Here is a 23,314-nt window from a genome sequence, read left to right on the forward strand (position 1 = left end):
ACCAAAAAAGAAAACTGCCAACCCATCTAATATTACTAATTACCATCCAATCGCATCGCTTACATCTATTGCTAAATTAATTGAATCTGTAGGAGGCAAGATGGCCGCCGAGGCTTAGACCCGTTTGAGACGCCAGAGTAAACGCTGTCAAATTTCCTAGGTTTCGCTTTTCTAAAATTCATTAAAATATGCCACTTACTAAGCGAAAGGGGTGGCTAAGAGGTGAGCGTAGTAGCTCACCCGTAATCGACCCCCGACAATCCTCGGTTTCTTTGCGGGAACTGCGTCTTCAATACCAGAGAGCTTGGTTGCTGGGGGAAAGGCTCAGGAGCATGAGCCATCCCCCTTGATCCTGGAAACAACTCTGAGCCCCGGATCACCACGAAAATCCTCTCACCTTGGAAATATCGCGTTACCTAGCCCTGCTTCGGTAGAAGCTGGAGCGACCATGGTTATGGCCAGGGATGGAGGCATCAGAGACTGGCGAGTTGAAGCCTTGGGAGAGGAAAGAGAGGGATATCTATCAGGGGAAGGTCCCCCAGGAGGAATGGAGGATCCCCTGAGGGCTTCTACACCGCTGGTTCAGGAAGCAGCCGGACTGTTATCTGCTCAAAGTACAGGGTTGAGTGGGGGAACTATTGAAGATGAGGGAATAAGGCAGCTTGGAGCGCTTTCAGTATGTCCTACAACCGCAAGACCTGCTGTAATATCTTTGGAAGGGATATGGACTATGTTGAGTGTAATTGAAAACTCCATTAAAACTTTATCTAAAGTAACAATGGAAATTCAAAATCAAACAGTCAAAAATAATAATTTAATTACAAATTTTACAAATAAAGCAGAAGATTTGAAAAGAAGAACAGGTGCAATGGAAGTTAAGCAAGATGAATTAATTGATTCTGAACACATAACATCTAAAAGATTAGAATCTGGTGAAAATGCTTTAAGAGCTCACAATGGGCCAGATTTTAAGATTTACGCACGGGCGTAGATTTGTGCACGCAACCCAGCGCCTCTGCGTTTGTTCCTGCCTGCTTGTTCCTAGTCTCGTTCCAGGATCCTTCTGTTCCAGTTCCGTTCCTGCTTGTTCCTGTTTGTACCAGTTTCCTTGCCTGCATGTTCCTGTGTTCGTGTTCATCTCCCTGGTCTTAACACGGACTGACTTTCTGGTAAAGACCTCAGCTTGTTCACGCAACATGTGCACGCAACCACGCGCATGTTATAAAATCCGGGGTCGGCGCGCGCAAGGGGGTGCACACTTGTGCACCTTGTGCGCGCTGAGCCGCACAGCCTTCCCTCTGAGGCCGCTCCGAAATCGGAGCGGCCTCAGAGGGAACTTTCCTTCCGCCCCCTCCCACCTTCCCCTCCCCTCCCTTCCCTAACCCGCCCCCCAGCCCTACCTAAAACCCCCCTCCTTATCTTTATCTGATAAGTTGCGCCTGCCTCCGGGCAGGTGTAGGTTACGCGCGCTGGCCAACGGCCGGCCCGCAATCCCGGGCACAGCGGCAAATGACGCTGTGCCTGGAGGCTTCGGCTTCCCCGCCCCGCCCACTCCCCGCCCCCTTTTTCAAGCCCTGGGACACCTGTGATGGTAATTTCTAAGGTTGATTTTCTGGGGACAATTACATAAGAAAGATTTAAACCATTGCAAAGCAGTACCATTAATTCCAATGTGTTGGAGACTGAGGATGAGAACGTCGTGTTTATGGTGTCAAAAGCAGCAGTTACGCGCGTAACCCTTTCAAAATCCACCCCAATTTGCGCTTACTCAATTTCCCAGTAATAAAATCTTTTTCTCCGCTGAAACTATTTAAAGTTTATATGAAGTAAAATTTGAAAATTCCTGAGCCAGTGGTACCAGTGGTACCAGAGGTAGTTACCAGTGGTAGTTAAAGCATTCTACCTTCAACAATCCATTCAATTGGAAGAACCAATTCCTTCTTTGAACTTAACAGACATATTGGAAATGTCTTCTGAGCAGGAGGTCAATCAGAGGAAACCTATGCTGGTGTCATTCGCATTTCTTTCTGAGCGAAACCATGTAATGCGTCTATTCTTCAGAAATCGACAACTTCCTTTTTATGGCTGTCCTATTTGGATATTTCCAGATGTGATAAAAGCTACGCAGACACGCAGAAAGGAATTCCTACTGATGTGGCCTGAGGTATTGAAACCGGGAGCAAGGTTCATTTTGAAATATCCCTGCAAAACGTGCATCAGATATCTTAATATGAACTATATATTTCTGGAACCTGAACAACTGAAAATGTTTCTGTCTGGAAGACCCTGCACTGATCTCTCAACAGACCCGGTTTGAAATAGAGGAAAAAGATGCAGTAATACCAGGCATGTCTATCATGTTGTGATATATATCAATTTCTTTAGACAAAATATGCTCCTTCTGCCTCCTAATTGCCATTCTATTTTTCTTATAATTTAAATGTCAGTAATATATATGATATGAAAAAATGTATATCTGAAAAATTGTTTTTCTTTAAAAGACATTGAATTTTCTGTAAGAAGTATTCCTGGTAAATTTTCAAAATTTGAAAATAAAGAATTGAAAAAAAAATAATTGAATCTGTAGCTCACCATCAACTTTCTGAATATCTTGAGGAGAATAACCTTTTACACCTCAATCAACAAGGATTCCACAAAGGGCATAATACGGAGACCCTTCTTCTATCTTCTTTCGACACAATCCTTCGTGGTTTTGATTCGAATACAGATTATATTGCAGTATATTTAGATATCTCCGCTGCTTTTGACACCATAAACACGACATTCTCATCCTCAATCTCCAACACATTGGAATTAATGGTACTGCTTTGCAATGGTTTAAATCTTTCTTATGTAATTGTCCCCAGAAAATCAACCTTAGAAATTACAGCTCCTTTTGATATTTTACCAGCACAGATGTCCCGCAAGGGTCATTTCCATTGGCTATACTTTTCAACATATACATTTTACCACTATGTCACCTTCTAGACGGATTAGGTGTGATTTTTAAGATATATGCAGATGATATTCAGTTTCTTGTTCCCTACTCTATTTCTTGGTCCAGTACTCTCTCTTTAACCAGTCTATACCTGAAAGCTATCAGTACATGGCTCTCCCATAATCGCCTAAAGCTAAATACCACAAACACTGAAATTGCCATTCTAACTTCCATTACATCTCCGTCCGAATGCTTACCAACTAAACTAACCCTTGACAATCACATCATCCCAACTGCACATCATGTATGTAACCTGGGCGTTATAATTGACTCTAATTTATCCCTAACCACAAACATTTCTGCAATACTAAAGAAATCATTTTATAAACTTCACTTACTAAAAATATTAAAACCATTTCTTTTCTCAGATAACTTCCAAACAGTCCTACAAGCCATCATATTAACCAAAATAGACTATTGCAATTCACTCTACCTAGGCCTTCCAGATTCTTCGATTCGTCCTCTCCAGCTCATCCAAAACGCTGCTGCTTGCCTACTAATACCCCTTGTCGCGAACATATCACTCCAACACTACAATATTTACAGAGGTTACCAATACATCTTCAACTTCAATAGAAAATATTAACCATAATTCACAATTTAATTTATAATCCAACGACACTATGGCTTTGGTCTGTTTTGAGACTTTATAAACCATCACGGCAATTACGTTTGATGGATAAATGTCTACTTGAAATACCCACCATCAAAACTGCACAACTAGAACTAACACGTAAACGTGTATTTTGTGGCTGGTCCCACTCTGTGGGACACATCAACTGAGGCCATCCGTCTTTTTTCTACAACCAAAGATTTCAAAAAAGCGCTTAAAACTCATTTGTGTTCCATTAAGAAGACAAATCATTTGTAATTCCCAGCCAGTATCTTTAATTTGCTGTTTTCTTTTTTATTTATTGTCTTCTATTATATCTTTTAAGACTTATAACTATCTTATTATATTTTAATTCCTTTTAATCATGTGATGAAATTGTAAACTGCTTAGTTCACTATGGGGCAGATTTTTAAAATAGCGCGCGCAGTGTACATTTGTGCGCACTACCCGGCGCGCACAAATGTACACCCGATTTTATAACATGCGCGTGCTGCCGCGCACATGTTATAAAATCCGGGGTCAGCGCGCAAGGAGGTGCATGCTTGTGCACCTTGCACGCGCCGAGCCCTAGGGGAGCCCCAATGGCTTTCCCCGTTCCCTCCAAGGCCACTCCGAACTTTCTTTTCGCTCCTCCCCACCTTCCTCTCCCTTCCCCTATCTAAACCGCCCCCCAGCCCTACCTAAATCCCCCCCTACCTTTGTTCTCTAAATTATGCCTGCCCGAGGCAGGCGTAACCTGCGCACGCCGGCTGGCTGCTGACGCACCATTCCCCGACACTGCCGCTGTGCTGGAGGACTCGGGACCGCCCCCGGACTGCCGCCCCTCATCCTGGAGGATTAATTAAGGATTTATGGATCTTAGGCAGCACATAGAAGGTAGGAGTCACCGAATGTGATTCTACCAAAAACTTAGCCTCTTTCAAAGTAGTGTAAGACCACATCAAAGCATCCAGACACAATCGCAGAAACTTCTGCCATTAGTGCTGCACTCAGATCTTCTGATAGCCTCAGATAATACATGGATTAGATAACTGGCAGCAAATCTGACCTACATAGACATCTTGATCCATAATAACTGTACCCCCACCCTTGTCAGCTGGTTTTACGACTTGTCAGCTGGTTTTACGACTGTACTATGATCCATAGAGAGACACTCCTGCACTGTTAAAATCCTATGGTGAATTTTAATGCACTCGTGTTCAAAAGCCTGTAAATCTCATTGATTAACTATAACTATTGTATAATATGTCTTACTATCACATTAAAGAACTGATTTTTGAAGGATTAGATATAGATATTATTATTTTGTGATTTACACTTAATCTTTTTGTTTAACTGGCTTTCCTGATTGTTGGGTGGCATGGTTCTTTTCTAGCCAAATTTATTAACGATTCAGAAACTCTGCCATAATTTTAACATGATCATTTTTTTTTTCATCTTGTAAATATACCAAGTTATCAAAAACCAGGGAATTTCTTGCAATATTACTATCAGCTATACTCATTAGAAACTGTTTCAGCGTGGAGGAAAAATGAATCTTCCATCAGTGGACATAGGCAAAGTTCTTGGTCACAGAAGCAGAAGTGGCTGATATTGCATGTAAGGTTTCTTGTTTTGTGTCCATTACCCAGGCAACTATTTTAAACATTACATCACAGAATCTGCTCAGACCTAGTTTTGTGATATAGCCCAGATTTTTATTTTGCAATGTTTGAACAGAGCCTAGAAAGTGAACTTGAGATGTTCAGAAAAATATGTTCCTCTCTTGAAAGCAGAACGCAGAATTCATATAGAAAAAAACATTTAAAAACTTTGACAAAGGGGTGATTTTTAGAGGTGTGAAGGGGAAATTATTTCAATTTTCTTTTTTTTGTTTTGTTTTGTTTTGTTTTGGTTAGGTTTTTTTCTTGTATTTCATATTTTTTAATGCTTGTTTTGTTTTGTTTACTTAACCTAAATGGGCATTTGTCTAAAACACCTGGACCCAGTGGGGCAAGAATGATTTGGGATCATTCCTGCCCCTTTCTACTCTGCAAGTTCACACAGACCCCAGAAAAGGGTTATGGGGAAGGCCTGGAGGAAGGGGCTTTTGTTGACTCTCAGTATTTTTTAAAAATTGACTTTTTGAAACAAAAGTCAATACAAAAAGGCCACAGATTTTGGGGGATGAGGAAGTTTTGTTTCTAAATGAAAAATAGACTCAAAAGAGCCGATAAATAAAATTTTTAAAAATCCAACAAAAACAAAGTACACCAAAAATGTTGGGCCCCATCAGAGAAGACAAAGAAAACCTGTCAGGCCTTCCCTCTAATCCCCCCTGAACACTTTTACCATATTTCTTTATTTCTTCAATGGGCAAGAGCAAATCCCAGTCATTCCTGTCCCACCAATATTATACTTAGAAATGGCGTGGACAGGCCGAGGTTGGCGCCATTGTTAATTTCTTTCATGCAAAATGACACCGGTCTGGTCTGGGCCTGGCCCGTGCTATTGTGCACAGTTGAAATTAAGCTCTAGGGTAGCCTGGTGTCTGGCTGTCTGCTGGACAGTACTCCTGTTTCTGCCCCCATTTGGCTCTTCCCTCCCCGCCCCCACCAAGTAAAGACAAAATTCACGTTGACATAGAACAGGCCTCTGCAGCAGTGTGTGGGATGGGTCGGAGGTCAGCGGGGCTGTGCGGGACACTGACAGCCAATGGGAAAGCACAGTGGATGGTGAAGGTGAAAGCAAACTTAGGCCTGGATTTTCTAAGGTCATAGACCTTAGAAAATCCCATGGTAACGGGAGGCGGTCCTGCGAAGGTCGGCGGCCATCGCACCACTGCGGTGCGCTGGCTGCCGGCCTTCGCACCAAATAAGTTATTTGGTGCGAAACTGGTGGCGATAAGGGTCCTTACCTTTCGCCGCCAGCGATGTGTCTGCAGCGTCGGCCCCAGTGCTGCCCTGACTCCTCCTCTTCCAGGGCTGACTCTGCCCCCATTTAGTGATCGCACGTGAAAATGACCCCCTTAGTCATAGGAAAGGAGGAAAAAGTTAAATCACAAGCAGATTGTGATAAATTGCAGGAAGACCTTGTGAGACTGTAAAATTGGGCATCCAAATGGCAGATGAAATTTAATGTGGACAAGTGCAAGGTGATGCATATAGGGAAAAATAACCCATGCTATAATTACACGATGTTGGCTTCCATATTAGGTGCTACAACCCAAGAAAGAGATCTAGGCGTCATAGTGGATAACACGTTGAAATCATCTGTTCAGTGTGCTGCGGCAGTCAAAAAAGCAAACAAACAATGTTGGGAATTATTAGAAAGGGAATGGTGAATAAAACAGAAAATGTCATAATGCCTCTGTATCGCTCCCTGGAGAGACCGCACCTTGAATACTGTGTACAATTCTGGGTCGGCGCATGCACGCACGTGCCGAGCCCAAGGGGAGCCCCAATGGCCTTCCCTGTTCCCTTCAAGGTCGCTCCGATTTCGGAGCAGCCTTAAAGGGAACTTTTTTTTCCGGCCCCCCCCGGCTTCCCCTCCCTTCCTCTATCTAACCCACCCCCCATCCCTAACTAAATCCCCCCCTACCTTTGTCAAAAACGTTACGCCTGCAAGAGGCAGGCGTAACTTGCGTGCGCTGGCTGGCTGCCGGCACGCCATTCCCCGGCCTGGGGGCTGCTTCGGAGGCCTCAGCCACGCTCCTGGAATGCTCCCAGGCCGGCACCACGCCCATGCCCCGCCCCTGGAACACCCCCGAATGCCGTGCCGCCCCCGACACACCCCTCAACATGCCCCGACATGCCTCCCGTCCCGTGGCTTTGCGTGTGCCGGCAGCCTATGCAACATTGGCGCGCCGGCGCGCATGTCCCCTGTGAGCGTAAATCCGGCTGGATTTATGCGCGCAGGGCTTTTAAAATGAACCCCTTAGAGAATAGCCACTGCTATTACTAGCAACCGTAACATGGAATAGACTTAGGGGCAGATTTTTTAAATTACGCGCGGGGGGTACATTTGTGCGTGCTACCTGGCGCGCACAAATGTACACCCAATTTTATAACATGCACGCGCTGCCGTGCGCATGTTATAAAATCCGGGGTCGGAGAGCACAAGGGGGTGCACACATGTGCACCTTGCGCGCGCCGAGCCCTAGGGGAGCCCCGATGGCTTTCCCCGTTCCCTCCAAGGCCGCTCCGAAATCGAAGCGGCCTGGGAGGGAAATTTTTTTTGTTCCCATCCACCTTTCCCTTCCTTCCCCTATCTAACCCACCCCCCAGCCCTACTTAAATCCTCCCCTACCTTATTTTGTTGAGTTACGCCTGCCTCTGGCAGCCGTAACGTGTGCGCGCCGACTGTCTGCTGGCGCGGCAGTCCCCGACACAGGCCGCTGTGTCAGGGCACTCGGCCACGCCCCTGGACCGCCCCCGGACCACCGCCTCGCCCCGGACACGCCCCCATGTGGAGATGTAGGCTTTTTCTCTTTGGCTGGCAAACCACAAAAACTGAATCTGTCTGCATCAACGCTTCTCAGTATTTGCTTCTCTGCATCAAACGTACACTGAGCCTGTTTGTGTCTGCATTCCTCAAGCTCTTGCTTTTTACAGACGGACCTTGCTCTTAGTACAGAAACACAGAATGCTTGCTTTCTCTCACAAAGATAGTAACATGAGTTAATCGTAATAATCCGTAGTAGCTATGTCTCCGAGAGTATTGTTGTTATGAACAATGTGATTGTATACACATATGATATGTAACAAAGGACAATAAAAGGGCCTTCCTGGAGTGACTTCGGGTTGGCTTCCTGGCTTCCTTAGAATCCTGTCTGGCGTCTCTTCTTTCCGTGCGTCTCTCATCACAACACCCCCAGACCGCGGCCCCGCCCATTTTGAGAGCCCCAGGACATACGCGGGTCCCGGGACTTCCGCGCGCCGCCGAGCCTATGCAAAATAGGCTCGGTGCGCGCAAGGGTTTTTTTTTAAGGGTTACGAGCATATCCCTTTTAAAATCCACCCCTTAGTTTTTGGGTACTTGCCAGGTTCTTATGGCCTGGATTGGCCACTGTTGGAAACAGGATGCTGGGCTTGATGGACCCTTGGTCTGACCCAGTATGGCAATTTCTTATGTTCTTATGTTTATTTCCCAACAAAATGAAATAAACCTGTAAAAAGTAAAATTTGCTTCATTGGAGTATATTTAATTAAATTTATCATTAAGCCCATGGCAGAAGCAAAGTAAGATATTTTTTTCAGTCAGACAGCACCTGGAGCCAGTGCAGGATGGGGACAGGATCAGGCCTATCTCAGCTTCCCTGAAAGTGAAAGAGAAAGCAAAGCTGGAGCAGACCCCGATTTCAGAGAGTGAACGCACCCGGTTGGAAAGCTCCTTGCTTCTCAGAGATGAGGCAGCCTGCTTTGCTGCTTCGTGCGCAGTCTCTGAGAAACTGTAAACTGAGACCTAAGGCTTTAAATCAGCAGTACCTGCACCTTTCCCTGACTTATTATTGTTTTTCCTGTCTTTACCTGCCTTGTTATTTTAATCACTCTGCATATTATTTTGACCACGCTGGTAAAATTGTCATGCCAATAAAGTTAGCTGATTCCGTACGCTAGCAAGTGTCTTAAAGGAAAGAAAACTGTGCTTTTTGTCCTGTGTGCTGAGCATGTGCCTGAGCTCTGTGTAGAGGTGATAGAGGGATATCCAGAAGAGCAGCAGACATCCTGACTTAATCAGTACTCGGGGGCTGATGTAAGAAAACCCAGGCTATAACTGGAGTTACATTTTAGCCCGCTTGTTAGAAACAGGGGTCTCTGCTGAGTGCAGTAAACTAATGTGATGCAAGTCAAGTAGGAGTGAAAAAAGTGTGCTGAGCAAGAAAAAAAATGCACTAAAATGTGAGCCAGCTTCAAAAATCCACACTATTGCCAAAAAAAGTGCTTAAAAAAGTTCTTTAAAATAGGAGTAAGGAGAAAGGTGCTTGAAATTGGAAGGATTGTAACCAAAATGACCTTGTGAGCAAGGCTGGCACTGAGCATCCCAACTCGGGCACAGTCTTGTATGCAAAGCCATTTGGGCAAGGCCTGCCGAGTGAAATCAAACGATAAGCTCTCTAGGGCGGGCACTTACAGCCGAGCAGTAGGTATTTTGGTGCTGTGCATCCCTAATCACTGAAGATTAGGGATGCACAGCACCCTAATCTTCAGTGATAAGAGGGCTTATCTTTTGATCTCACTCGGCGTGCACGTGAGATTGGCACTGGGCAGCCCAGCTCGGGCACAGTCTTGCATGCAAGGTCCTTTTGGCCGCACTCCATCCAACTTCAATCATTTACCTCCTTACTCCTCTTTCAAAGCACTTAAGAGAGGATTTTCAGGCCTGAGGCGCAGTGAAAGTTAACTCGCATTTTTCTTGTGGCTTATGCTGTGCTCACGTGGCGCTGTCTTAACTGCTTCTGGCACAGCAGTGGATTAACTCTGTCCCCCAGAAATGGGAACTTAATCCACCTCAGACTTAGGAAGGGGGTTAGATTTCCAGGGCATGGAGGTGGGATGGGTTGGAGATTTATATTATGCATTTTATCATGTAACCGCCTGATTGCGGTTTGCACGGCTGCTGGGGCACACAGGGTTCCTGGGGCCATTCATCCATCTCACACCCTCTCATACCTCTCCTGGGCCTCAGGACAGGTTTCTTATCTGGCGGGGGGGGGGGGGGGGGGCAGGAATCTCTCTTTCAAGGTCCCAGGTAGCAGGGGTGAACTAAGTTTTCCAACCTGGGAGAGATATCGGTCTTTCTTTCTGCCTTTGAGGATGTGAGTGCCAACCAAATGCTCAAGAGCCTGCGACTGAGTGTCCAAAAATAATGCTTTCCTGAAAACGTTCTTAGATGGTAACACGGTACAGTTCACATCAGTTCTTGGCAAAACAAATGGAATTTATACATCATAATCTCTTCGCAGTCTGTGCAAGTGTCTCTCAGTATGAAGGCCCGGGAAACTCTTACTCTCCAGGAAATAGGGAAAAAAAAGCAAGGGTCCCCAGCGGACAGAAAATCTGTCCTAGCTCAGTATCCCAGGGTGAAGAATCCTGAGGGGGTTCCTCAAAATGTCTTACTTGGTCTTACTCACGGTTCTCTTCTCCAGATTGCCTTTGGGGATCTTTCTCAATGAAAAGGTCCAGTAGGGAACACCACAGCTCTCCAGATGTTCCAACATCAGGGCAGGAAGGGTGGTAGCAAAAACCTTCCCCTCAGATCTTCAAACCAAAAACCTCTTTCCCCAACAAAGCCCAAACGCCCCAAATTTCCTTGAAGTGGGTCAGCGCCATACCTCCCATCCACAAAGTGGGAGGAAAGGGGCAGTTCGTCCCTACTGTGTGCATCCCCCCCAAAAAAAAAAAGAAGACCTCCCCATAATCACTCCTCAGGTCCAAAAACCCAGAGGTCTCACAAGAGCTCCTACAAACAGGGCAAAGTTACCCAAACGACCTGCAAGCCAGTGCAGCCAGAGAAAGAGCGACCGACGGGGGCTTCTCCTTAACCTGCTCTCCAGGAATCACAGACCGGAGGGCCTGAGTGCCAGAAAAATGGCCAAACATCAACCAAGGACAAAAAAATCTCCCACTTCCTCCAGCTCGTAAACCCAGACTGCACTGCCCCCACCCTATACTCTCGGGCTGGCCACGCCAGCAACCTCAAGGTGGGAGCTGCTCTGAACGGTACCTGCCCCTTCCAATCCTTACTGCCACCTCTCCTAGCTGAAAAGATGTGACTGGGACCTGTTGGCAATGAGCCCATAGCGTTGTTAGGATTGTGTGTACGGTGATTTGTTTTATTTTTATGCTGTACGCTGCTTTCAGCAGATTATATTTTCTGGGATGTCTTAAGAAACAAATAAATACGCTGTCTGGGGCTTGCACCTACAGCTGAACAAAACACAAGTTCTCTGGGACAGGCACTTTGGGGTTGGCTATCTCCACTGTTCAGCTGTGGGTGCCTGCCCCGGAGAGCTTATGCTTTTATTTTACTTGCCACTCTTTGTCCCACAAGGTGGGATGCACAGCGCCAAGCTCACATGCGATGCCGTTTTGGCCAGGCACGGCAAGTAAAATAAAAGCATAAGCTCTCCGGGGCGGGCACCTTCAGCTGAACAATATATGCACTTTAGTTCTGTGCATACGACTTGGGTGCCCTGTTCAGATGGAGGAGCCCCTCCCCGCAGAGAGGTTATGCTTGGTTAAACTAAGGCTGTGGTTGCCCACCCCAGAGAGCTTATTGCTTTGGGATTACTTGCGCTCCTTCCTAAAATGGCCTGGGATGCAAGAATTTGCTATCCGGAGTGAGCACTCACAGCTGGCTGAGCAAAGCGTAAGCTCCCCGGGGTGGGCATCTACACTTCCACAGTACGAGAAGGTCGGGATGCCCAGCGCCAGTGTCCTGTTCAGCTGAGAAGCAGCTAGGCACTGCCACACTGGCTCAGAAATGCGAGTTAAGTTTTATTCCTGCTGCCACCCAGGAGTTACATTTCCAGCATTAAGGAAATGTGCTCTAAGCTGTCTGCTCTTTAACACGCCTCATTCCTGGAGATTAGCTAATGCCTTTTTTGTTTTTTTAACATGGGATCTGCATGCACCTGTGCTCATTTTAGTGCTGGTTTATACCCCTGGTTTAGTGCACATATTTTAGGACTTAAAACCCCCATTAAATACCGGAATTAACATATCGCAGAAAAATGCACGCACTAAGGTGAGAGCGCCTTATTACATCAGCCCCCTGGACAGCAACAGTGGCTCTGTTTCTGCGTTTACTCTGCCAGTGTGTACTAGATTATAACACTATAAAACGCCCTACACTGGTCATTCCTTCGTTTTTTTATTTTTATGCCAATGATATTAAGAGGCGGACAGACGTGGTCCTGGGAATGGGAGAGGACAGAAGCCTGCAGAAAGGAAGGCCGAGCGAGCCCCCAGAGCTGGGGCCAGCACCAGCTGCGACGGGGATGATCCCAATGCGATTCTATTTTATTTTTTTATTTAGATTCTTTTTTATACCGAAGTATAGCGAGAAGCCTTCACTCCAGTTTACAATGAACAACTTCATACATTGAACCGTTTAGTAACATAAAACAAAAGTATTATAATTAACATCTCGGCTAAAGCAGAGTTATAAAGAACATCATTATATAACATAAATAAAGCAAGTATCGAATAAATGGGTTTTCTGCTGTATAAGGGATAAAAGTTTAATAGTAAGGAGAAGTCAGAAGGGGGTGAGGAGGGGTGAAATAGAAAAATTAAAAGTGTAAGGGCAGGGTAATTAAAGAGAGAGGGAAGGTTAAAGGTAAGAAAGGGGAGAAAATAAAGAGGGGAGGAAAGAGTGTGGAAGATTTAAGCGAAATGGAAGTAAAGAGAGGAGGAGAGGGTTAGGGTTCTTACAAAGGCAAAATACCAATGAATGAGGGTGGACATCAGCAGCAGCCCCCCAGCCAAGATCAGGCAAACCAGCCAGGGATGCAGAATTGGGTCCCCTGGCTTCCACTTGCACTACTGGTGTGGTGCGGGGGCAGAAAAAGAGGCAGACTCAGTGGAAGGTGGCAGGGGCAGGGCACTTGGGCATAAGTCAAAGCACATGTAGTGAGAGCCCTGTTTCATTTTGGCCCCTGTCTAGAGCAGGGTTTTTTTTTTAAGAACCAAGTGATTCAGATAAATCCTGCCTGGGAATTTGAAGAACTGGAGTAAATGCCCAGCATTTGGAGATCCCGGTTGACATAAGGGCAGATGACCCCACACCAACACGAACGGTTTGTGTTTATAAAAGCTTATGATATAATTAATAAACCAAATAAAATCATATTAATGAAAAAAAACAGATTAATAAAAAAAAATGGCTTGGTCCTCCAAAATCATATATATCTACATGGAAATGTGTTTATATGCAAGAAAGATATAATGATAGTGAATAAAATGATGATAATGTGAAAAAGCGAGGATTAATAAACTTTTGTAAGCACGATGAGAGTTCTTTTTCAGCTCTGGAGTGGTTGAGGATGTCCTGTTGTTTGTGTTTGGCAACGCCGGCATTACTTGGGGGGAAAAGAGAAAGGGATGTGCTGGCTTTTCTTTTGCTTGTCCAACGATATTGATGTCTTACAATTGTCTTTCTAATGCTTGGATAGTTGGTTTTTTCTTCCTGTGCTATGTTGTATTCACATCGGTCTAAATAAACATTTTTATTTTTTATAAAGTGGCCCAAACCTCTCTCCCCCAGCAGGATCCTTACACGCTGGCTACCCCGTGAAACCCGGGGATGGAAGGAAACATTACTCTCTTAGTCCAGTGCTCTGGCTTACAATGAAGATGAAGCTGGTGGCTAGAGAGAGCTGGAACGAGACAGCAAGAGGCAGAGAGGTAGTGGGAATGCAGGAGAAGAAAGCGTGCCAGCGGCGGCAGCCCGTCAGGCCCGGCTATCACTTTCTCCCACCACCTTTAACGCCCACCTTCCACGGTGCCCTCACCACCGAAGGAGGCCACTGCGCAAACCTCAGTCGCTTGCCACCTTGCCAGGTCCGTGAAGGTCACAGCCAAGGAGCCTTGGCATGCCGGGCTCACAGGACAAACGGCCCGGCCAGACCTTGCCTGGGTCGTCCGGCATTTCCTTTCCTGCTTAGCGAACGGGTACTCTCAGCAGTGGGGGACGTCACGAGTCCACGTCGTTTCCGGCTGCCACTGGAGTTTCTGGAAATGTCGGTCTGCGGCTCCCGATATTCCCAGTTTATATGCCAGCGCCTTTGAACTTTAGTTTTTGGAGAACGGCCTTTTCAAAAAAAATATTTTTCTCTGGCACCGATGCATTGATAACGTTTTGCTTTTATGAGCTGGGGACTGTATCTCTCTGGGGGGTGGGGTTTGTTTGGCTCAATAGCTGCGATTTAAACTTACAGTTTAATTTTGTGACAGACTCTGGGCCTATTATTACCTTTAGGGATATTTGGAACTATAAGGTGCACAGCCATTTTGAATTTTCTATTCCTTGAAGACCTACTGATCAATTTACAAGCCCTCACCCCATCATCGGAAGATCCACTTTACTGATGAGCCAGTCCCTTCCTCAGAGATGGCTATGCTTAGCTGTTCAGGAATTCAAGAACAGACGGGTTTATCAAACAGGAATAGCTATCAAGCTGCAGCAAAAAGCTTATAAATGGGCTTTGGCCCGGATTTTCTAAGTTCGCAGAAGTTAGAAAATCCGGAGGTAAGGGGGGGAGAGGGTGAAGGGGGGGGGAGAGGGTGAAGCGGGGGCAGGGGCGGGCCTGCGAAAGCAGGCAGCGATTGCACCTTAAAATGTTTCTGCAAATTATTGATCTTAGGCTATCAGGCTGGCTATTCAAAAAAAAAAAAAAATTGGACCCAGGAATGAAAAAGCCCATTCCCGAGCCTCATCCAAACGTGCAAGTTTTACAGAAGGAACTGTGTTAATAACCAGGACTGGGATGAGTATAGTAAGTGTGGCAGATCATAAATTTTAAGCAAGACACTAACCCCGGGAGACTCATTATGTTCCAATAACTTGTAAACCAGTACAGCTGTTTCATATTTAGTGCATGCTGCAACTGGAAACCATTGAAAATTGCTTAACACTGGGGTAATATGTCGCTTACCTCTGAAGCCTGCCTGAACGCTCGCTGCAGAGGTTTGTGCAATCTGTAAAGCCTGCAACATGTGTACAGGAAGCTCCAAGGTACACAGAACTACAATAATCCAGTGCCTGTGAAGAGAAAAGCTTGCAAAATTCAGCAGACCCCCAACAGCAGTTTCAAACGATGCAGTGCTCTAAGTTTTAGAAATATAGCCTTGACACCTGCGTTGTTTTGTGGATGCGTAAAATGTCTGGAGTCGATATGACTCCAAGACTTTTAACTTGTGAGAGAATGGGGAAAAGTCTTGACTCTCGAATGTAAAAGTGATGGGTTTCTCATTGGCTAGGGTCCTCAGCTTTTGACAGATTTATTATGAGAAGGGCAAAGTGACAGCACCTGAAATGTGGATATCCATGATGATAATACTGGAACAAAAAACTGAATGTCATCAGCATATAATCAGTAATTTACAGCGGGACATAACAAAAGCTTGCATATAAGTGCCACAGATTGACTTCTTAGTTAAAAACTGAGCTGGACGTATCCCTCTTCCCAGACGGTAATCCCCAAATATTTCCAGGCAGGCCTGCTAAGGGAAGCTGTATCACAAGTAGATCTCACTGGGAGCTTCAGAATGAGCAACTTCTTCCTTGAAATTGTGCTGAATGAGGATCCCTGGCCTTCTCCGCGATCTTTTCCTTCAGCAGCCCTGCTGCACTGCTCTGGAAAAGACGGTGGCTGTGCTTCCTGACATCCCACGGGCTCCTGGGACGGTCCTGTCCAGGAACGAGAGGAACCCCAGCTGGAAACCCCAGCTGCAGACGGTGCGCAGGGAAGCACAGGAGCCCCCGAAGCTCAAAAAGAGATCTCCAAATCGGAGGGGATGGTGGGCATCTCAGTGCACACAAGCCCCAGTCCCTATCCCCCACCCCACCCCCCCACAAGTACTAATTCAGGCAGCAAAGGAGACAAAATGACCCATTGGGCCAGAAGCAGTCACCTGATACCCTGAGAGAAAAAAACCTGTATCCTGACTTTTTGCTTGACTTATCCGAAAGATAAACCAAGAAGAAAGGAAAGAAACTGACCCAAGACAAAGCTCCTGTTTCATGCCTGGACTGCTCTATGCCCTTGGGTCCTGTACCTGGCATGGGCTTTTATATTTTGTTATTGACGGTACTGGCGCTATCACTGTTACCACTGTTTTCTACTGAAGGCCAGGGGTTTTTTGTCCGCTTCTTTTAAAATGTGCTTTTATCTTACTGTGTGTGTAACCCCTACACCCAAGGGGGCTCGTAAAATGATGAAAGGTTCTGTGCCTGCACGACGAAGGCCAGTCCCTGAAATGTATTTAGTGGGTTCAGAAATCCGGCCCTGCAGATGATGACGTAGGAGCCACAGGGCAGCCCCTGAAATGTATTTAGTGGGTTCAGAAATCCGGGCCTGCAGATGATGACGTAGGAGCCACAGGGCAGTCCCTCAAATGTATTTAGTGGGTTCAGAAATCCGGGCTTGCAGATGATGACGTAGGAGCCACAGGGCAGCCCCTGAAATGTATTTAGTGGGTTCAGAAATCCGGGCCTGCAGATGATGACGTAGGAGCCACAGGGCAGCCCCTGAAATGTATTTAGTGGGTTCAGAAATCCGGGCCTGCAGATGATGACGTAGGAGCCACAGGGCAGCCCCTGAAATGTATTTAGTGGGTTCAGAAATCCGGGCTTGCAGATGATGATGTAGGAGCCACAGGGCAGCCCCTGAAATTTATTTAGTGGGTTCAGAAATCCGGCCCTGCAGATGATGACGTAGGAGCCACAGGGCAGCCCCTGAAATGTATTTAGTGGGTTCAGAAATCCGGGCTTGCAGATGATGACGTAGGAGCCACAGGGCAGCCCCTGAAATGTATTTAGTGGGTTCAGAAATCCGGGCCTGCAGATGATGACGTAGGAGCCACAGGGCAGCCCCTGAAATGTATTTAGTGGGTTCAGAAATCCGGGCCTGCAGATGATGACGTAGGAGCCACAGGGCAGCCCCTGAAATGTATTTAGTGGGTTCAGAAATCCGGGCTTGCAGATGATGATGTAGGAGCCACAGGGCAGCCCCTGAAATTTATTTAGTGGGTTCAGAAATCCGGCCCTGCAGATGATGACGTAGGAGCCACAGGGCAGCCCCTGAAATGTATTTAGTGGGTTCAGAAATCCGGGCTTGCAGATGATGACGTAGGAGCACCAGGGCAGCCCCTGAAATGTATTTAGTGGGTTCAGAAATCCGGGCCTGCAGATGATGACGTAGGAGCCACAGGGCAGCCCCTGAAATGTATTTAGTGGGTTCAGAAATCCGGCCCTGCAGATGATGACGTAGGAGCACCAGGGCAGCCCCTGAAATTTATTTAGTGGGTCCTGCAGATGATTTTTTGTCATTTATTGCATTGTCATTGTCCTGCAGATGATATTTTGTCATTTATTCCCCCCTCTGTCTAATCCTCCTGTTTCCTACAGATATCTAAGTCTATTTTTTCATTATACTTGAACTCAGTCTATTTAATGTACCTATCCTTTGGTACATCTTATCTGGTTTATGCTCAATGTGCTTATCCTTTGGGATATCTTGCCTTGTTCATATGTTTGACATGACAGTTCTCAGATTGTTAATTGTTGTTTTTTTCTTCAATGTTCGATAGTTTTATGTAACATGTTGTTATAATTTGTAAACCGGAGTGAAGGCTACTCTGCTCTACCTCGGTATATAAAAAATGCTAAATAAATAAATAAATAAATAAATGATGACGTAGGAGCACCAGGGCAGCCCGCTTTGCTTTCCTTCCACTGGTCAGGGAGGGTGTTGGCAGCTCTCTCCTCCATGAACCTGCTCCCTAGATTTCTCCATCAGTGCCAGCATAAAGAAAGTATCCTGAAAGCGCTCCCAGGTATAAGCACAACTTCCAGCTTTATTTTTGGATTGCACAACTAGCCACTCGGACGTCATGGGATACAGAGTCAGAGGGAAAACACGCACTGCAAAACTTGCATGGCACCCAGAAGTCTGCAATTCCCTCAGAACATTTCAGTCCTCCCTTATTCCACCTTTTCTTCTCTCCAAATTCTGGACATGGAGTTTAAATCCACAAATCCCCTTCTGGCTGCTCACACTCAACCCCCAAGGTCTATTCATTACCTCAGGATCCTCTCTTCCTTTGTCCTGGGCCTCTCTATTGGACAATGTGTAGGATCCCCTCTTCTCCTCCACACTCCAGTTCTCTGTGGGTTTCCCCCTCATCTCAGGACACCCCTTTTGTCTCCTCAAACGTTTTCTCTTCCACAGAGAGAGGAATCATCTCTTCTTTCATGCCTCTTCCCAGCCAGCTCCTCTGGGGAATGCTCACTAGCTTTCTCCTCAGCCTCAGGACTTATCTCTTGAAGGGAAAACCCCTTGCAGGGCTCGCTCTGTACTGGAGGAATCCCCCTGGCTCCACTAGTCCACAGGCTAATGCATGCCCACAGGCAACTGCATCCTGGAGGTCCCTGCTTTCCTCAGCTCCATCCTAGAAAAGGGCAACTCCCACCAGAATTATACCGTCCCGACACACCTCTTAAGCACACATTTAGGGGAAAAGATCAGCCAAAACACTTACACTCAGATATCTGCATACACCAATAAACACAACCCGGCAATCTGGCATCACGCCAAGTGCCATCCAGTGGTCACTGAGAAGTAGCGCAGGATCAAAAATACGAACGCTTTTTCCTAACACTTTAGACAATGGAAATTTCTGGGTCTCTCCCCCACCCAAAATATCTTGTACTACTAGAATAGAAAAGGTCACAAATTTGGGGGTCTCTCCACATGTGGTTTGTTGAATTTTCCTTCCCTTTATTTATCCACAATGAATATGTATGAGATAAATTTGCATATATTAGGCCTCCAATGTATGGATATTTACCTCATGCATATTCACTGTGGATGCCCCAAAAATCCTACTGGATGTTGGGTCAATAGGACAGATTTGGGAACCACTGATGTAGGCTATGGATTTTACTCTATCCAAAGTAAGGCCTGGATTTATCAAAATGCACTAAATATGACATGTGACAGGAAAAGGGGTGTGTTTTATGGTAATAGGCTGTTTATCGCAGAGTGTGCTATCTTAGCGCTTTGCATGGAGAGAGAGAGAGATGGATGGATGGATGGACGGACTCTCTACCTGGGTAACATCAAGCTAGGTTGAGAGAACACTGCACAAATCTCATCTTTGGGTGAGTTTCCTCACTCTAAAGGTCAGCAAATCTCCACAAGAGAGCACTGCTCTGTTTGTATGTCTCACTTTGAATGTTAAAATGACCCCTAATCCCTACACTAATACCTAAACCTCACCTCGAGTTACTAGGTGGACCTCATATAGAGGTCTCTCTCTCACTCACTCTCTCTCTCTCATAGCTAGACTGGCTCTCCAGCAGCTTAAAATACTAAAACCAATATTTGCAAAAACATCACAAAGCGCAATAAAGCCATTTGCATGCGTTAAAGGCGTTTTTCGCATGCGAAAGCGCCATTTAGCACTTTGATAAATGACCCCCTAAGTTTGTTAGAGGATAGAAGCAAAGAGCTCAGGTAGGAAGAAATCCGAGGCCACTAGCCCTAATATATCATAAGTATTCTAGTAGAGTATGATAGACAATTGTAGAATTTTGTATACTTAAGTAAAGCCATAAATTGCTGACTGTAATGACACATAATTGAAAGTGGCTCCCTAGTGAGAAAAGACGGGATGCTTTTTTCAGGCGCTGACTTCAGACGGCAATAGGAAAGCCTAATCTAATGGTATAAGCTCCTGGATGCCTCATCCTCAGACCCAGCAAATGAATGCATAAACATTAAATGTGAGCGTTAATGGCTTGACCTGAAAGTCATGGGGAAGTCTGTATTGTTCAGTCATTCCTCTATTGGAAGTTAGAGAAAGATGGCAGAGAATTCCTTCCTTCAAAACTTAGAGGGGACAAAGATTTTTAAAAATAGTTTACAGTGCAAAGCAAAGTGTGCTTAGCCACGCCCTGATACAGCGTCTAGCTGTGCGCTTTGGGACAGTAAAGGGGATGACGGAGGCCTGGGAGCTAGCCCTGAAGCACATGACTGATCCCGGTTTTTAAAGTGCAAATGGTGGCAGTGAGTGAAGGGGGCTGCTGGGGGATCCCGTGCCGTGCACACTTGCTGCACCTGGCAGTAAGAATTCCCTCTGGAGTTGGGCCATGAAAGGTGGCAGCTTTGTCCTGTGGGAACTGATAGAGAGGTGCACAAAAATAATGGGTCATTTTAACTGGAGAGCGGGCAGCAGCTTCATGAGAAGCAACCAGCAGTTGGGGGCATCTGTGCAACAGCTTGTTCAGGATGTAGGTGCGAGGTGGAATTCCACCTACCGGAAGATGCAGAGGATAGTAGAGCTAAACTAGAAATGGCTGGGGGAAAATAATGTTTTTATAATGACTGCATGAAAATATATTTTTGTTTGTAGAGGAAAAGACCTCAGCACTGGTATGTTCTCTGAATAGACTTATCAGAGTATAAACCAGTCGGTGCAATCATAGGTCTAAAAACCTCTTTTTAATTGCATCTTTTTATTGAAAATCTCTTTTTTAATTTTTGATTTTTCTTTAAAAATATGTCAGACACATTTGTTTGTAAGCTCTAGTATTTGTATTGAGCTTATACACATTTTATGAAAATCACCACGTAAGTTCTAATATTTTTGTTGGGTGATTTCACAAAATTCTGGAGAGAGAGAGAGAGAGAGAGAGAGAGAGAGAGAGAACACCTTCCTATAGATCCTACTCCCTAGACAGGTATTTGTATCCCCATGGTAGGCCCACCTAGTAACTCGAGGTGGGGATTAGGTATGAGCGTAGGGGGTTGGGGGCCACTTTCACATTCAACATGAGACGTACGAACAGAACAGTGGTCTCTTGTGACGATTTGATGGCCTTCGGAGTGAGGAAACTCACCCCAAGAAGCGATTTGGGCAACATTCTAAGCTAGGTTGAGAGAATGTTGCCCAAATCTCTTCTTGGGGTGAGTTTCCTCACTCCGAAGGCCATCAAATCTTCACAAGAGACCACTGTTCTGTTCGTACGTCTCATGTTGAATGTGAAAGTGGCCCCCAACCCCCTACGCTCATACCTAATCCCCACCTCGAGTTACTAGGTGGCTCTCCCATAGGGATACAAATACCTGTCTAGGGAGTAGGATCTATAGCAAGGTTCTCTCTCTCTCTCTCTCTCTCTCTCTCTCTCTCTCTTTCCCCACTGCACAAAAAAAGCATCATTTGCATGGGACACACCCCTTAATGTGTTGCCAATGTGATATTGGTAAATGAGGCCCTGAGAGTTGCCTGAAGACACAAGAAACACTGACGTTGGCAATGTTTTGCAGAATGCTGCATCAGGGCAATATCGCGTTTACATGGAAATCTTTAACGACAGGAAATTGAATGACAGCAACATCTTTTAAGAGACTTCACAATAAAATGTAAATATTTAATCCTTAACTGCTCAGTTATCATGCTCTAATTCTTTCCTCAGTTATATCAACCTTGTTGTAATGTAACTTTATGACCTCTTTGCACTTGTTAATGTGCCGTTTTTCGTTTCACACCCCCCTGTTATCTGTAAACCAGCATGATGTGATTTTTAATCACGAATGCCGGTATAGAAAAACTCTAAATAAATAAATAAAAAATATTATAATTAAAAACCAGAATTATAAATTTATTAGTGGAAGATAACAAACAGCAGACCACTATAGACAGAACCAGACCTTTTGGCTGTTATAAATGCGGACACTGTTCCATTTGTTCTCAAACTATGCAAATTAAAGAATTTGTTACTATAATAGCTCAACAAAAATATATATTAAAAAATCTTACCACACGCGCATCGATTCATGTAGTTTATATTATCATCTGTCCATGCTCCTGTAATTATGTGGGACAAACCACGAGAACATTCAGACAGCGCATCTGTGAGCATAGGAGTTGCATTACAAATAACAAAGAAAATGCACCGTTGGTTGCTCACTGTGCAAAATTTAATCATTGTTTTGAACAAATGAAGTGGTTTGCGATAGACACAGTCAAACCCCACAAGAGGAGGAGATTGGGCATGTAATCTATATAGAAGAGAACAATAATGGATATTTAGAATGCAGAGCGAAAAACCACAAGGTTTAAATACCACAATAGATTGGTCTAGTTTGCAATAAATAACGTCTACACTACGACACAGTATTTAATCATTAATGAAAACACCTGACAGACGTGAAGACGTCATCACGTTACTTGTGAGTAGCCTATAAAAATGGACATCTAACATGCACGTTTTTTTATCATTGATCTAAAGCCCGATGAATAGAAAGCATGACATGAAAGCAATTGTAAGTAGAAATTTGGAATATGTGAACATAAAGGAATTTTATAATTCTGGTTTTTAACCATGATATTCTTGTCGTTAAAGATTTCCATCTAGACGTGAAATTGCCCTGATGCAGCATTCTGCAAAACATTGCCAACGTCGGTGTTTCATATGTCTTCTGGCGTCTACAATTTTTCATGTGTGACTCATTCTAATTCTTTGGAATAGAAAATGGTTTCTGTACAAGGATTAATTCTTAGTGAGAACAAATGTTGAATTTCAACTTTAATATAGGAAATCTGATTCTTTATGTTAACTTATTATAAGCTTTTCAGGCAATCCAGGTAAGTATTAGCAACTTTTATCTTTAACCTGTTTTAACTCAACAATGTTGACCTCTTGTGTGTCCATGTGTGTTGCACTAGTGCATTTTACCAAAATTGTGTCACAGTTTGTTGGTGCGCACTTATCTTTGCTGGGTAATAACTTTTGAGAGCGCTGCTTGTGAATGCTCGGTAGAGAGCGCTGACCCTGGAAAGATGTGAAGCTTTGGCGGCTTGTGATCGAGGAACAGCTCACGCTGCTTGATGGCGCAGACTGGACCTGATCTACCTCTCTTGACCTCAAAGTTTCAGGATGCAGAGGTTCACCTGCTACGCTATCTCAAACCAAATCAATAATAAACACTGACT

This window comes from Rhinatrema bivittatum, chromosome 3 (genome assembly GCF_901001135.1).
Source record: "Rhinatrema bivittatum chromosome 3, aRhiBiv1.1, whole genome shotgun sequence".
NCBI classification, from domain to species: domain Eukaryota; kingdom Metazoa; phylum Chordata; class Amphibia; order Gymnophiona; family Rhinatrematidae; genus Rhinatrema; species Rhinatrema bivittatum.